The 12218-nt window shown below is 47.6% G+C and overlaps 1 long non-coding RNA gene and 2 other non-coding genes across 4 annotated transcripts in view; 1 reads left to right on the top strand and 2 right to left on the bottom strand.

Annotated features, from left to right (window-relative positions):
* LOC116794446 overlaps positions 1 to 12218 on the top strand; it is a 33101-nt gene continuing 20883 nt past the window's right edge. Inside the window, exons 1-3 of one of the 2 annotated variants that reach the window (XR_004359802.1) lie at positions 1 to 159; positions 2149 to 2375; positions 3434 to 3631. This is a non-coding gene — a long non-coding RNA (uncharacterized LOC116794446). Of the gene's footprint in view, positions 160 to 2148; positions 2376 to 3433; positions 3632 to 12218 lie in introns of those variants that run through there. The other variant, XR_004359801.1, reaches the window with a different exon arrangement.
* TRNAF-GAA lies at positions 1123 to 1195 on the bottom strand. The gene has a single exon. It is a non-coding gene; the product is annotated as a tRNA-Phe (tRNA).
* On the bottom strand, positions 6777 to 6849 carry TRNAF-GAA. The gene has a single exon. It is a non-coding gene; the product is annotated as a tRNA-Phe (tRNA).

Genomic DNA, 12218 nt, shown 5'->3' with positions numbered 1-12218 from the left:
AGGAACATTCCATAGAAGGGAAGAGATCTCTGCCAGGCTCTGCAGAAATGGGACACAGATGGTGCCTTAAATGAGAGCGGAAGTTTATTTGGGGGCCCTGTTCGTGACGTCGCGCTGCAGATCCCGCAGCAGATGACAGACACCAGCATCTCAGAGAGGGTGAGGAGTTAATTTTGGGGATCTTAGTTTGGCTAAAAATAATAAGAAAAAAAAAATCAAGGAAAAAGAGGAAAAACTTCACCTTGATAAATGTTTCAAGGAGACGAGTGTTTAAACCCGCTTATTTATGTGTAGGTCTGTTTTTCCCACACCCTGATCTTTATCACAGCTCTTTGTTGGCTGGTTGCTCAGCCAGGGTGGTTGGGCTGGTTGACCGGGTGGACACTGCTGATGGAAAAATATGAGGATTTCATTAGTTTGGTTTTTCCCTTCTCTAGACGTAAACTTTTGTCCTTGTCCTCTCCACATAGAATAGCTGGAAGGGATTTCTGGACATTTTCTAGTGCAACCTCCTGCTCTAGCAAGACCACTGAGGGCCAGTTGCCCAGGATATATCCAGGTGGCTTCTTAAAATTTCTCAGAATGGAGATTCCATAACCTCTCAGGAGAGCCAGCCCCAGGTCTCTCGTCCTCTCCTCGTAAAAGAGATGCTCCAGTCCCTTCATCCCCTTGAGCTGGGCCAGTTCAGCTTTGAGAAGAGACACTGAGAGGGAACCTTATCTACATCTATCTGCAGGGAGGGGGCAGAGGATGGACCAGGCTCTGCTCAGGGGGGGCCCAGCAATGGCACAAGAAGAATGGGCAGGAACTGATGCCAGGAAGTTCCACCTGAACATGAGGAAGAACTTCTTTGCTGGGCAGTGACTGAACATTGGAATAGGTTTCCCAGAGAGGGTGTGGAGTCTCCCTCACTGAGGATATTCCAGACCCATCTGGATATCATTCTGTGCCCTGTGCTCTGGGATGACCCTGAGTTTGGACCAGACGATCCGCTGTGGTCCCTTCCAACTTTTCCCATTCTGTGATCACCTTCCTGGCCCTTTACTGGACTCTCTCCTGCCTGTCCATGTCTCTGTTGTACTGGAATCCTGGCCCTGGGCACCCAAAAGGGCAGGAAAACCCTGCTGAAGCCCGGGATTGAACCAGGGACCTTTAGATCTTCAGTCTAACGCTCTCCCAGCTGAGCTACTTCAGCCCTGCTGGGGCTGCCATTGGCACAAAATCTGTTGAAATATGATGATCTTTCAGCCTTTTTGGGCAGCCTTTAGTTGACTTCAGCTTGGGAAACAAAGAAGTTGTTTCAGAGAATAAGATACAGGCAGAGTGGGATCAAAAGCACTGGGCCAAGATGCCAGCCCAGACTCCCTGTAGGAGTCTGTGACTTCCATGCATGATTTTAATAATGTGAATCTGGAAGATGGAGCCAGGAAACACTTTGATATTAGAGAAGCTCACAAATCATTGCAAGGAAAACAAGGAGATGGAGTTAAGTCTCTGCAGCTACAAAGCTACAGAAAGGGAAGCTGAATGTGAAGTGACAAAGGTGGTGTAGGATGAAGTGAAAGACAAATTCACTGTAGGGAAGGCTCAAGAGATAACTGGAAAGAGAGTAAAAGGGACAATCAAACACAGACTCCTCTCTCTGGGTTGGTGCTGAGGACGTTGTCTTGTCTCATCCCTCAGACCATCTCTCTTTTTTGTGCTGTTCAGGGTTTCAGGCTGGTCTGACATATCCAAAAATACACATTGGACAGGTCTAAAATACCCAAACCACTTCACTGTAGCATGTTCTGATAAGAAATAATAGATATAAGAAATAATAAATTGGGCCTCACTGCTGTTCCTGAAGGCCAAGGTCCATAACACTGGGAAGAAATTCTTTACTCAGAGAACAGGAACAGGCTTTCCAGAGAATCTGTGGCTTCCCCATCCCTGGAAGTGTGCAAGGCCAGGTTGGACAGGGCTTGGAACAACCTGGTCCAGTGGCAGGTGAGTGGGATGAGATGATCTTTAAAGTCCTTTCTAGTTCAAATCATTCTGGGTTTTTATGAGAAAACACAGCTAAAATCTGGATTTAAACAGCAGCCTTGAGCTGAGAGCCATCATGAGCATTAGCACTGAACAGACTTTCCTAACATCTTTTCACAGAGCCCACGGAAGGATCTGGAGTTCTCCATGGAGCCTGGCTAATCTCTGCACACCAATCTGTCTCTCTCCACCCAGGGAATGGGAGCCAAGCAGATTCATGCAGCGAGATGGGACAGGTTTGCCCAACCCACCAACTTATCCTGCAAATAATTCGCTCCCAGGGCGATCTCCCATCTTTCCCCAGCTCCAAATTCACGTCTTCCCAAAATACTTCTGTGAAATGCACGGTGAGTTTTCCATGTCTGTTAGAAAATCTGGTAGAGAGAGGTGTCAAAAATATATTTAATCTGGGCTTGAATGTTCAGCTCGACAGCAGCAGATATTTCCTCCCAGGGATTTATTAGATAACAGTTCCTTGATATTTAGGGCTCCCAAACTAGGCTATGGGATATCCAGACAACAGAATCATATCCTAAGTGGGTTTTCTTCCTGCAAAAACACTTCCATGCCTGGATCCCAGTGGGGATCCCACTCCTGGTCACTGAGGAACTGGTCACACTTATGGCTGAGGGTCACAGCATCTTTGTGCTTCTCAGATGGGGACATTTTTGGCCAGCTGAGCAATGATACTCTCCCATTTAAGCTTATAAATTGTCTCCTACATATGAGAGATCCAGCTCCTGAAAGCTCAGTGGTGCCAAGAGAAAGATGCTCCAAAGTCTCCTTGGAGCCTTCTCTTCTCTGGGCTGAACAAATCCATCTCTCTCAGCCTTTCCTCACAGGAGAGCAATTCCACCTCTCTAATAATCTTTGTGGCCTCCCCTGGACTTGCTCCAGAGTAGACAACCCCCCACACCAGTGACTCAAGATGTTGAGAAGCTGTGGCTGCCCCATCCCTGGAAGTGTCCAAGGCCAGGTTGGACGGGGCTTGGAGCAACCTGGGCTAGTGGAAAGTGTCCCTGCCCATGGCAGAGGGGTTGGAAAGAGATGATCTTTAATGTCCACTAAAGACCTTGGCCAAGAGACAACACAACCCAAATCCAGATTCCTCTGTTTTGAGTCTGGTGGAGATGCTGAAATGAGAGGAATCTCCAATATTGCTGACAGGGCTGGAGCCTGAAGGCTGACTGGGTCTCAACTCTGAAGTGGGAATGAGCAATCCTTGTTCTTTATCCTATTGAATGTCTCTCTCATGTCCACCTGGATCTCAAGATCCATAAAGAGAAGGTAGTTAGGAATTGACCGCAGTAAATATTTTCAAGAAATCCTGCAATCTGCCCCCTGCAAAATCATTCCCAAAATGAGGTTGGATGTTCACAGCAGCTCTGCTTATATTTATTTAGAGAAGGAGCAATTCAGTGACTACAGATCCTACAAGTCCAGCTTGGCTCAGCCTGCAGGGACTGAAAACTCTTCCTGGTCTATTTTCCCACATTCGGATGCTGAAGGAAGTGAGAGAAAGGGTTGCAGAGCCAGATGATTTATCAGCTGATGATTATTGTGTGGCCCATCACAAGTGTTCCCTTGTATGTAAAGCTCTGCTTTGAAGGGTTATTAAAGTCTGGAGTGCAGCTTTTCTTCAAAAACTCTTGTCTTTGAAGGCAAATCAAAATAATCCAGTGTCTATTTTGAAATATCAATGCCTCTGATTCTGTGAAATGGTGTTGTTCTGTTCTTCTCTTAAGAGCTCGGAGCTATTTAGTTCAGCAGCATCGGCGACCAACAAATTCCTGGAAGGCCAGATGGGGACAGCGGCTTGACAGGTAGCAAAGAACACAGGAGGAGACCCAGTAGGACATTTTTTTACTGCAAACCCAGGAGTTTGGAATAGGTTCCTGGGGTAGGATTCGTCTCCCTTGATTTCTTGGAAGGTAAAAAAGTAAATCTCTAAACCTGACCTAAACACAGAATGGTTTGGGTCGGTAGGGACCTTCAGGATTATTTAATTCCAACCCTCTGCCGTAGACAGAGGTACCTTCCACTAGTCCAGGTTGCTCAGTCACCAGACAGAGCCCACAGAAATCAGATGCTGAGTTCCAAAATTGAATCTGCCTTCAAAATCCAAACCAAAAACTTCAGAAGTCGACTCTGGAGGTCTCTGTGTGACACCTGGGGCGTTGTCAACATGTTCTCCTGGGAACCCAGGCATCCCCTTTCCAGCAGCAAACCATAAATCCATCAAGATCAGCTTTGTTGGGAGTTACAACTCCCTCCCTGCAGCCAGGAATTAAATTACCCAATCAGTACCAACAAGAAAAGTTATTTCCACTCCTGAGTTCAGCTCAAACTCTGGTGAAGTTCATGCCCAGAGGAGCCAGGTTCTGTGTTCCCATGGGATTTTCCAGAATCCAGTGCAAAGATGGGCTGGGTCCTATCAAAAACTCTTCTCCAAATCAAATCATAACCAACAGCCCAGGTCACTTTGAGGTCCGCACGAATCTCATCCAACTCTTCCTGAGCTTTTTGGGGACGGGGGTCTCCGAATTGGGATTTAGGTCAACGTGGCTCGAAGGAGACAAAGCACATCAAAGGCTTCTCAAGGCCAGTGGTGCCACCTAATGGGAAAATTCCCAGGGAACGAGTTCCTCGGAAGTGAAAGCCCTTATCTGGAGTGTTGCTAGGTGACGTCGAGATGGAAATCAGGATCTCTGACGTAAGTCCCTCTTTTCTGCTGCTTTACGACCATTCCTCCGTCAATCCAGTCCCTTTTTCCCCAGCATCCGAGCCACACGCACGGGATCGCCCTGGGAATTTCCTGCTTTTAAATCCATTCTCAGCAATGCCCTGAAGCTGCCAAAGGGGTTTTGTCCTTCTTGACGCTGGGTGTGGAGAGGAAATTATCCCAGATTTTTGGATTATGAAGAGCCAGGCAGAAAACAACAGGGAATGAAGGAGTGCCATGGGAGAGACCAGGAATCTGTGGGGTTTATCCTTAGTTACAGGTTTTGGAAATGAGGGGTGATACGGGTTCTGCATTACAACCTCCTCACGCTGCTGCAGCTCAGATCCCTCTGGAATCACACTGTGGCTCTGCAAAAAAAAGGGATAATATCTCAAAAGTTCCCAAATGGTAACTCCCTGCAGCCCCTCCAAATCATAAATAATCATGAGAGTGGGCAGGAATGAGCTGGTCTCAAGGGATTAATATGTTCCCTGACTGTGTTGTCTTCCCAACACCTCCACCTGTTTTTCCCTGACAGTCACTCACCATCATATCCCTGTTCCCTTTATTTTTCAGGAGTGTGTTACAGGGGTTAGAGCAGGGTCTGGATCATTCTCAGGTCTCATCTCAGCTCCACCATCAATAAATCCGAAATTTTAAGCTGTCTCAGTCAGGCTTTCTTTATTTCCATTTCTTTGAAGAGGTATTTCCAAGATTCTGTCATTTTTTCCTGGGATGAAGGTGTTTGTAAGGGCTCGCAAGAAGAAAATTATGTAATGTGGTGTCAAAGTTTTGTTTCTGCTGTTCTTGGGGACAGGGCACAAGTGAAGGTAGGGGAGGATTTATTCCCTCTTTCGGTGACTCACTGAGTCAAAACACCACCAGTAGAGGCAAGAAGGAACCTCACAAAACTCCTGTGGGTTGAAGAAGGGATCGACATTTAGGGCAAAGGGGAGAAACCTTCGATTAAGCAGGATGGAATCATTAATTCCAGCAAGGAGCCGAGCTCTGCTGCTGCTGAGGACTCTGCAGCTGTAGCTGGTGCTGCTCCAAGCCCCCAACATTGCCTGGCAGAGGTGGGGGGGCACCAGTGGTTGTCCTCAGAGCTCAGAGGGTCATAAACTGTGGAATGGTTTGGACTGGGAGGGACATTAAACATCATCTCATTCCAACCCCTGCCATGAGCAGGGACACCTTCCACTAGCCCAGGTTGCTCCAAACCCAGTCCAACCTGGCCCTGGACATTTCCAGGGATGGGGCAGCCACAGCTTCTCTGGGAAACCTGTACCAGGGCCTCACAACCCTCCCAGGGAAGAATTCCTTCCCAATATCCCATCTAACATCCCTCTCTCCATTTAAAACCATTCTTCTTCATCCTGTTACTCCATGTCCTTGTCCAAAGTCCCTCTCCAGCTCTCCTGGAGCCCCTTTAGGCACTAGAAGGGGCTCTCAGGTCTCCTTGCAGCCTTCTTTTTTCTGGGCTGAACAAATCCCTCTCTCAGCCTTTCCTCATAGGTGAGGAGTTCCATCTCTAATAACCTTTGTGGCCTCCCCTGGACTTGTTACAGAGTAGACAATCCCCCACATCAGTGACTCAACATCACCACCACTTTAGAGGGCAGTCCAGGATGCAGGACTGGGAAAAAACAGTTGAAGGAACTACAGAAAAAATCCTTTTCTATCACTATTTTTGCTGATGCCTTTGAATTAAAAACCATGTCCCTGTTTCACAGACTCAGACTGGTTGAGGTCAGAAGGGATCTCATGGAGATCAAAGCCCTGCTCAGGCAGGAACACCTCCAGCCAGTTGTCCAGGATCACATTCAGGTGGCTTTCAAATATGACAAAGAATGGGGACTTCACCTCTCAGGGCAACCAGTCCCAGCTTTCTCATTCCCTCCTCATTGGAGAGATGCTCCAGCCCCTTCATCCTCCTCCCGACCCTTTGTTGGCCTCTCTCCTGCCTGTCCATGTCTCTGTTGTACTGGAATCCCAGCCCTGGGCACCCAAAAGGGCAGGAAAACCCTACTGAAGCCCGGGATTGAACCAGGGACCTTTAGATCTTCAGTCTAACGCTCTCCCAGCTGAGCTACTTCAGCCTTGCTGGGGCTGCTATTGGCACAAACCCCACTGGAACAGGAAGAGCTTTCAGCCTTTTGCAGCTCCAACTGGCTCAGGGGACACTTGGCTCTTGTTCTGTCCCTGGGGACCACTGAGAAGAGTCTTCTCAAACAGCACCAGGCACTCAGGGAAATCAAATGTGTCCATTTAGATCAGGCTGATGGTCCTTCTAGTGCAGTTCCCTGCCTGTGGAAAAGGCCCAGGGAGATGTTCCATGGGAGATGACAGGAGTGTGGCTGAGGTTCATCCCCTTTGTGCCATATTGAAGGAGTTGGAAGGGACATGTCCTGTTCTGTCTGTTCACATCTGTCTCTGGATGCTTAAACCACGGAATGGTTTGTGTTGGAAAGGATCTTAAGGATCATCTCATTCCAACCCCCTACCACGGGCAGAGACACCTTCCACTAGACCTTTAGATCTTCAATCTAACGCTCTCCTGGCTGAGCTACTTCAGCCCTGCAGGGGCTGAACTTTGCACAAAACCTTTCAGACTTTTGCTGTTCCAACTGGTTTCCCCTCCAGGCAGATCTTCATAGAATCACAGAATGGTTTGAGTTGGAAAGGACCTGAAAGATCATCTTGTTCCATGGGCAAGGACACCGTCCACTAGACCAGGTTGCTTAAAGTGACTTGTCTTTTCATATCCCTCATCCCAAGAGTTCCAGCAACCAAGAAAGTTCATCTGTAGGACTCAGCCTGAGGGCTGACAGTGTTTCTCAGATCTGAGCACATTCCAGCCTCAAATCCTTGAGATCTCTTACCTGCTACAACAGAGTCCTTTTATTGATGAGGGAACTGAGACACAGGGGAACCAGTGGCTTTTGGGGGCTTTTTTAGTAGTTTTGCTGAGCCACTGCTCAGCTCTTGTGGGAAAAATACAGCAAATACCAAACTGGTTTGTGAAAATATATTTGTTTAATTTTACCATTTAGAACATGACAGATTTCTGTTTTAAGGGTAGGAGATCCCCTTCCAAACGAGTTGTCACAGCAAACCTTTCCCTTTGAAACAACCCCTTCTCCACATGAAGACCCAGCTAAGGAAAAGCAGAGTGGAATTTTTTAAAAGAACAGGGTTAAATAGCCAAATTTTGTTGCAGATACAAGAGACCATATCATGGAATCATTGAAAAGTTTGAGTTGGAAGGGATCTTCAAGATCATCTCTTTCCAGCCCATGGGCTGGAACTATCCCAGGTTGCTCCATGCCCTGTTCGACTCAGCCTTGGACACTTCCAGGGATGGGGAATCCACAACTTCTCTGGTCAAACTGTTCCAGGAACAGCCTCTCCCCAGAAACAACAGACCTCCACAGGTTTCTCTGGTGGAGCATCAGCTGGGAAGCTGGAATGGAAAACAGACTGGAAAACTTCTCAGTTCTCTTGGTCTATTATGTCATATATTGTACCACGATGTGCAATAGTTTAACTGCACTTAACTACATAAATTACCTCCAATAATCCATCTCCTTTCCAAATGCTGGCACTTTGTTGTCCCAGAACACAGCAATCTTGCCATCTTCCATATAATTGTATATGGAATTCATCTCTTTTTCTTAAATAAATAAGAGTTATGTTCCCCAGTATTCACCCAGTCACACATAATTTTCTCTGTCTTCCAGTGTTTTAAAAAGAAAGGCAGCTGAGAATGATTGGGGAGTGAATCTGTGTTTAAATGTAAAGGGTTTGGGAACACAAAAAATAAAAAAGAAACAATTCCCAAATCTAAATGTTGTTGTTTAACAACTTGACTTTCAACCCCAATCCCCCAAACTGGAAAGAACAAGGTGTGTGTTGTTTGGTTCATGAATAGCCCCTGTGCAGAGAATTTCAGAGGGCACATGGAAAAGGTTCCTCATTCAAAGCACTCTAAAATTCCATGCTGGATGCAGGGTAAGGAGGGATCTGGGGATGTAGGCAATGGGCATCACCAAGGTGTGACACCCTGTGGCTGTACTTGGCTTCCCTCAGCTCAGAAGGAAAGCAGAACCACCACAAGGTTTCCCTAAGTTTATTCCAGGGTCCTGCAAAGCTCCAGAGGAAACACTGAGATGGGGAAAAGGGCTGGAGCATCTTGAGTTCCCTCCAAAGCAAACTTCTGCAGTTGGAGGCCATCAGTTCCCTCAGCTGCTTCTTTCCTGCTCAAGAATCACAGAATGGTTTGGGTTGGAACAATCCCAATTCTCCCAGCTTTTCCTCATAGAAAAGTCGCTCCATCCCTTTAATCATCTTGGTGCCTCCTCTGCACTTGCTCCAACAGCTCCATGTTCTTCCTGTGCTGGGAACTCCAGAGCTGGATGCAGCTCTTAAGAATCCCTCCTCCATCAGCATCTTGTTGTTTCAACAATGGGATCCAAAGATTTACTCAGTCCTAAATCTGGGTGCAGGATTCAGCTTCATTTTTCATCCATAAAAAACAGGTAATCTCTGACAAGGAAAAAAATGTGGATGTGCAAGATGGAAAGGGATTATGACAATGAAATGTGTGGAGGATGGAAGGTTATGCATCTTCCTGGGTATCACAACTCTGACCCAATCCTGAAGGCTCCACACAAGTGCTGTCTCAGCACTGGGAAGTGCTTTTCTAACCTTGGGACACTCCCCCCTTTTCATGTATGAGGTGTCTACTACTTCTTTCCATAGTTTCTCCACCAAAATCCCATTCCTGTACATGGCTGAGCCTCAGCTGCCAATTTGGCAACTCCTGGAAGTTCATAATAAGCTTTCTTGGATAGACAGACATTCCCTGCCAAGATCTGAGGCTGCAAGGGCCAGCTGGAGATATTCCATAGGATATGTTGGGAAGGGTGAGAAACATGAGCTTCAAATCTGCTTGGAAGTCAGGTAGTTAACAGCAGGCTGTTGGGAGGTCTTCCCTTGGGATCCAGGCCTGGAAATCTCTCCTGGAGGAAGGGGGTTAAGCCAACCTACTCTCACGAAAGTTTGAGACCCATGTGGCATAAACTGGCTCTTGCCCTTGGCATTAGGCAGGTGGAGTGGGCTCATCCTGGTCAGATGCCAGGTATGGAATCATAGAATCATGGAATCATGGAATCATAGAATCACAGAATCACAGAATCATAGAATCATGGAATCATAGAATCATAGAATCATTGAATCACAGAATCACAGAATCATAGAATCTTTGCATCACAGAATCACAGAATCTTTGAATCGTAGAATCTTTGCATCATAGAATCATAGAATCTTTGAATCATGGAATCAACCGGGTTGGAAGGGACCTCTGAGATCAAGTCCAACCCTTGATCCAACCCCACCGTGGTTCCCAGCCCATGGCACTGATGTCACGTCCGGTCTCATCCTAAACACCTCCAGGGATGGAGAATCCACCCCCTCCCTGGGTAGCCCATTCCAAGGTCTGATCACTCTCTCTGGAAAAAATTTCTTCCTAATATCCAACCTAAACTTCCCCTGTCACAGCTGAAGACTCAGCCCTCGTGTCCTACTGCTGGTTCCTGGGAGAAGAGACCGACGTCCACCCGGCTCCCCCCTCCTGGCAGGGAGTTGCAGAGAGTGAGGAGGTCTCCCCTGAGTCTCCTCCTCTCCAGACTGAGTTCCCCCAACTCCCTCAGCCTCTCCTCACGGGAATTGTGCTCCAGTCCCTTCCCCAGCCTTGTTGCTCTTCTCTGCACCTGCTCCAGCCCCTCCATGTCCTTCCTGAACTGAGGGCCCAGAGCTGGACACAGCACTCGAGGTGGTTATTATTTAAATTTATTACTAACAGGATCAGAGCAAAAGAGTGAGAAGTAAAATAATCTTAAAAACACCTTCTCCCCACCCCTCCTTACTTCCATACTCTCCCTCTTCCCTCTGTCCTTTCCTGGTCTGTGGAAGGTGTTCCTTCCACAAGGAAGGAACTGGATGATCTTTAAGGTTCCTTCCAACCCAAAAAACTCTATGAATTCCATGCCATTCCCAGAAAACATGGAGAGGATCAAGCCCTGCAAACAATATAAGCTTGGCAGAGTGAAGATCCTTTGTGGATCCATCCCCCCGTGGTCACTCCCCTTTGACCAGGGTGTTACAAGGACATCTAGAGATGTCCCCAAGCAGTAAACAAGATAATGGCACTAATTACCCAGCCCCAAGCCATGGAATTGATTATCCATGGCTGATTCATCCAGAGGGAAATGGAGCTGAGTGACACCGAGTTTGATGGGAAGATTGACAGGTTTGAGGGACTGATGGTGGATTATCTGGGGCCTGTGTGTCAGGAATGATATTGGGGCCTGGGATCAAACATCCAGCCAGAATCTGGGCTCAAACAAGTCTGGTTCTTCCCCTTCCCACCCTATTTCTCAAGTCGACATGTCCCAATAAACTCTTTGGACAGGCTGGAGCCCTGGATGTAAAATAAGAGAGTCTTGGACGTAAAATAAATTCCAGCTGTTCTGACCTGTTTCTAATCAGGGAATCGAAATCCACTTCCCCAAATTTTTCCAAATGTGATGAGATTTCTGCTTTTCCTACTGCCATTAATTTCACAGGAGCTGGCAGGTAGGAGCCCAGTGGCTACCACACCACTCCTGGAATTCATGTGGGATAATCTCCAGGTCTGTCTGCAGTTACAATAAACCAAAAACACACACAGAAAAGTAGCATTTCCCACCTTTGTGCACAAAAACCTGATGCTGCTGCGATTTGTATTTTATGCACATCCCGTGCCTGTCCAAGAGAAGCTTTTCCTTCCCCCTCTCCCTTTTCCACTTCCCAGTTCTTCCTACAGACACCAAACTCTCAACGTGCAAAAGGAAAGGAATAAACTCCGATGTTGTGAGCCACAAAATCCCTGCTCTCTGACTTTCAGAACCGTCCCCAGGTGGGAAAAGGCAGTGAGCAAAGGCTGTAAACAGAAAATTGCAGAGCAACTCCCACTCCCTGAAGCTGCTGCTTCTCCCTCCGAAGGCAGCTCGGGGATGAGTCAGAGCTAAAAGCATCTCCCTCCCCGTGGGGCCGGGGCTCTGCCTGGCCCACCTGCCCTCCCCCACAGAGAGGTGGGTGATGCAGCCCCCCGGGCACTGCCTGTGAGTCAGGACACCCCAAAATATCCCCCCGGAGGGAGGGGAGGCCACCTGCCAACTCCTGCTCAGCTGACGTTTCCAGGGGGGTTTATCCCAGCAGGGTACGGGAGTCTGAGAGGGGAGGAACATGGGGGAGAAGCCTCCATCCATCTGGAGCTCTGGGAATGCTGGGATTCCAAATCCTAACAAAAGGGAGAAGCCTCCATCCATCTGGAGCTCTGGGAATTTTGGGATTCCAAATCCTAACATAGGGGAGAAGCCTCCATCGGTCTGGAGCTCTGGGAATGCTGGGATTCCAAATGCTAACA

The sequence above is a fragment of the Chiroxiphia lanceolata genome, chromosome 1, assembly GCF_009829145.1.
Source record: "Chiroxiphia lanceolata isolate bChiLan1 chromosome 1, bChiLan1.pri, whole genome shotgun sequence".
Classification (NCBI taxonomy): Eukaryota; Metazoa; Chordata; class Aves; order Passeriformes; family Pipridae; genus Chiroxiphia; species Chiroxiphia lanceolata.
Note: the sequence above shows the minus strand (reverse complement) of the source record. Positions and strands in the feature narration are given on the sequence as shown.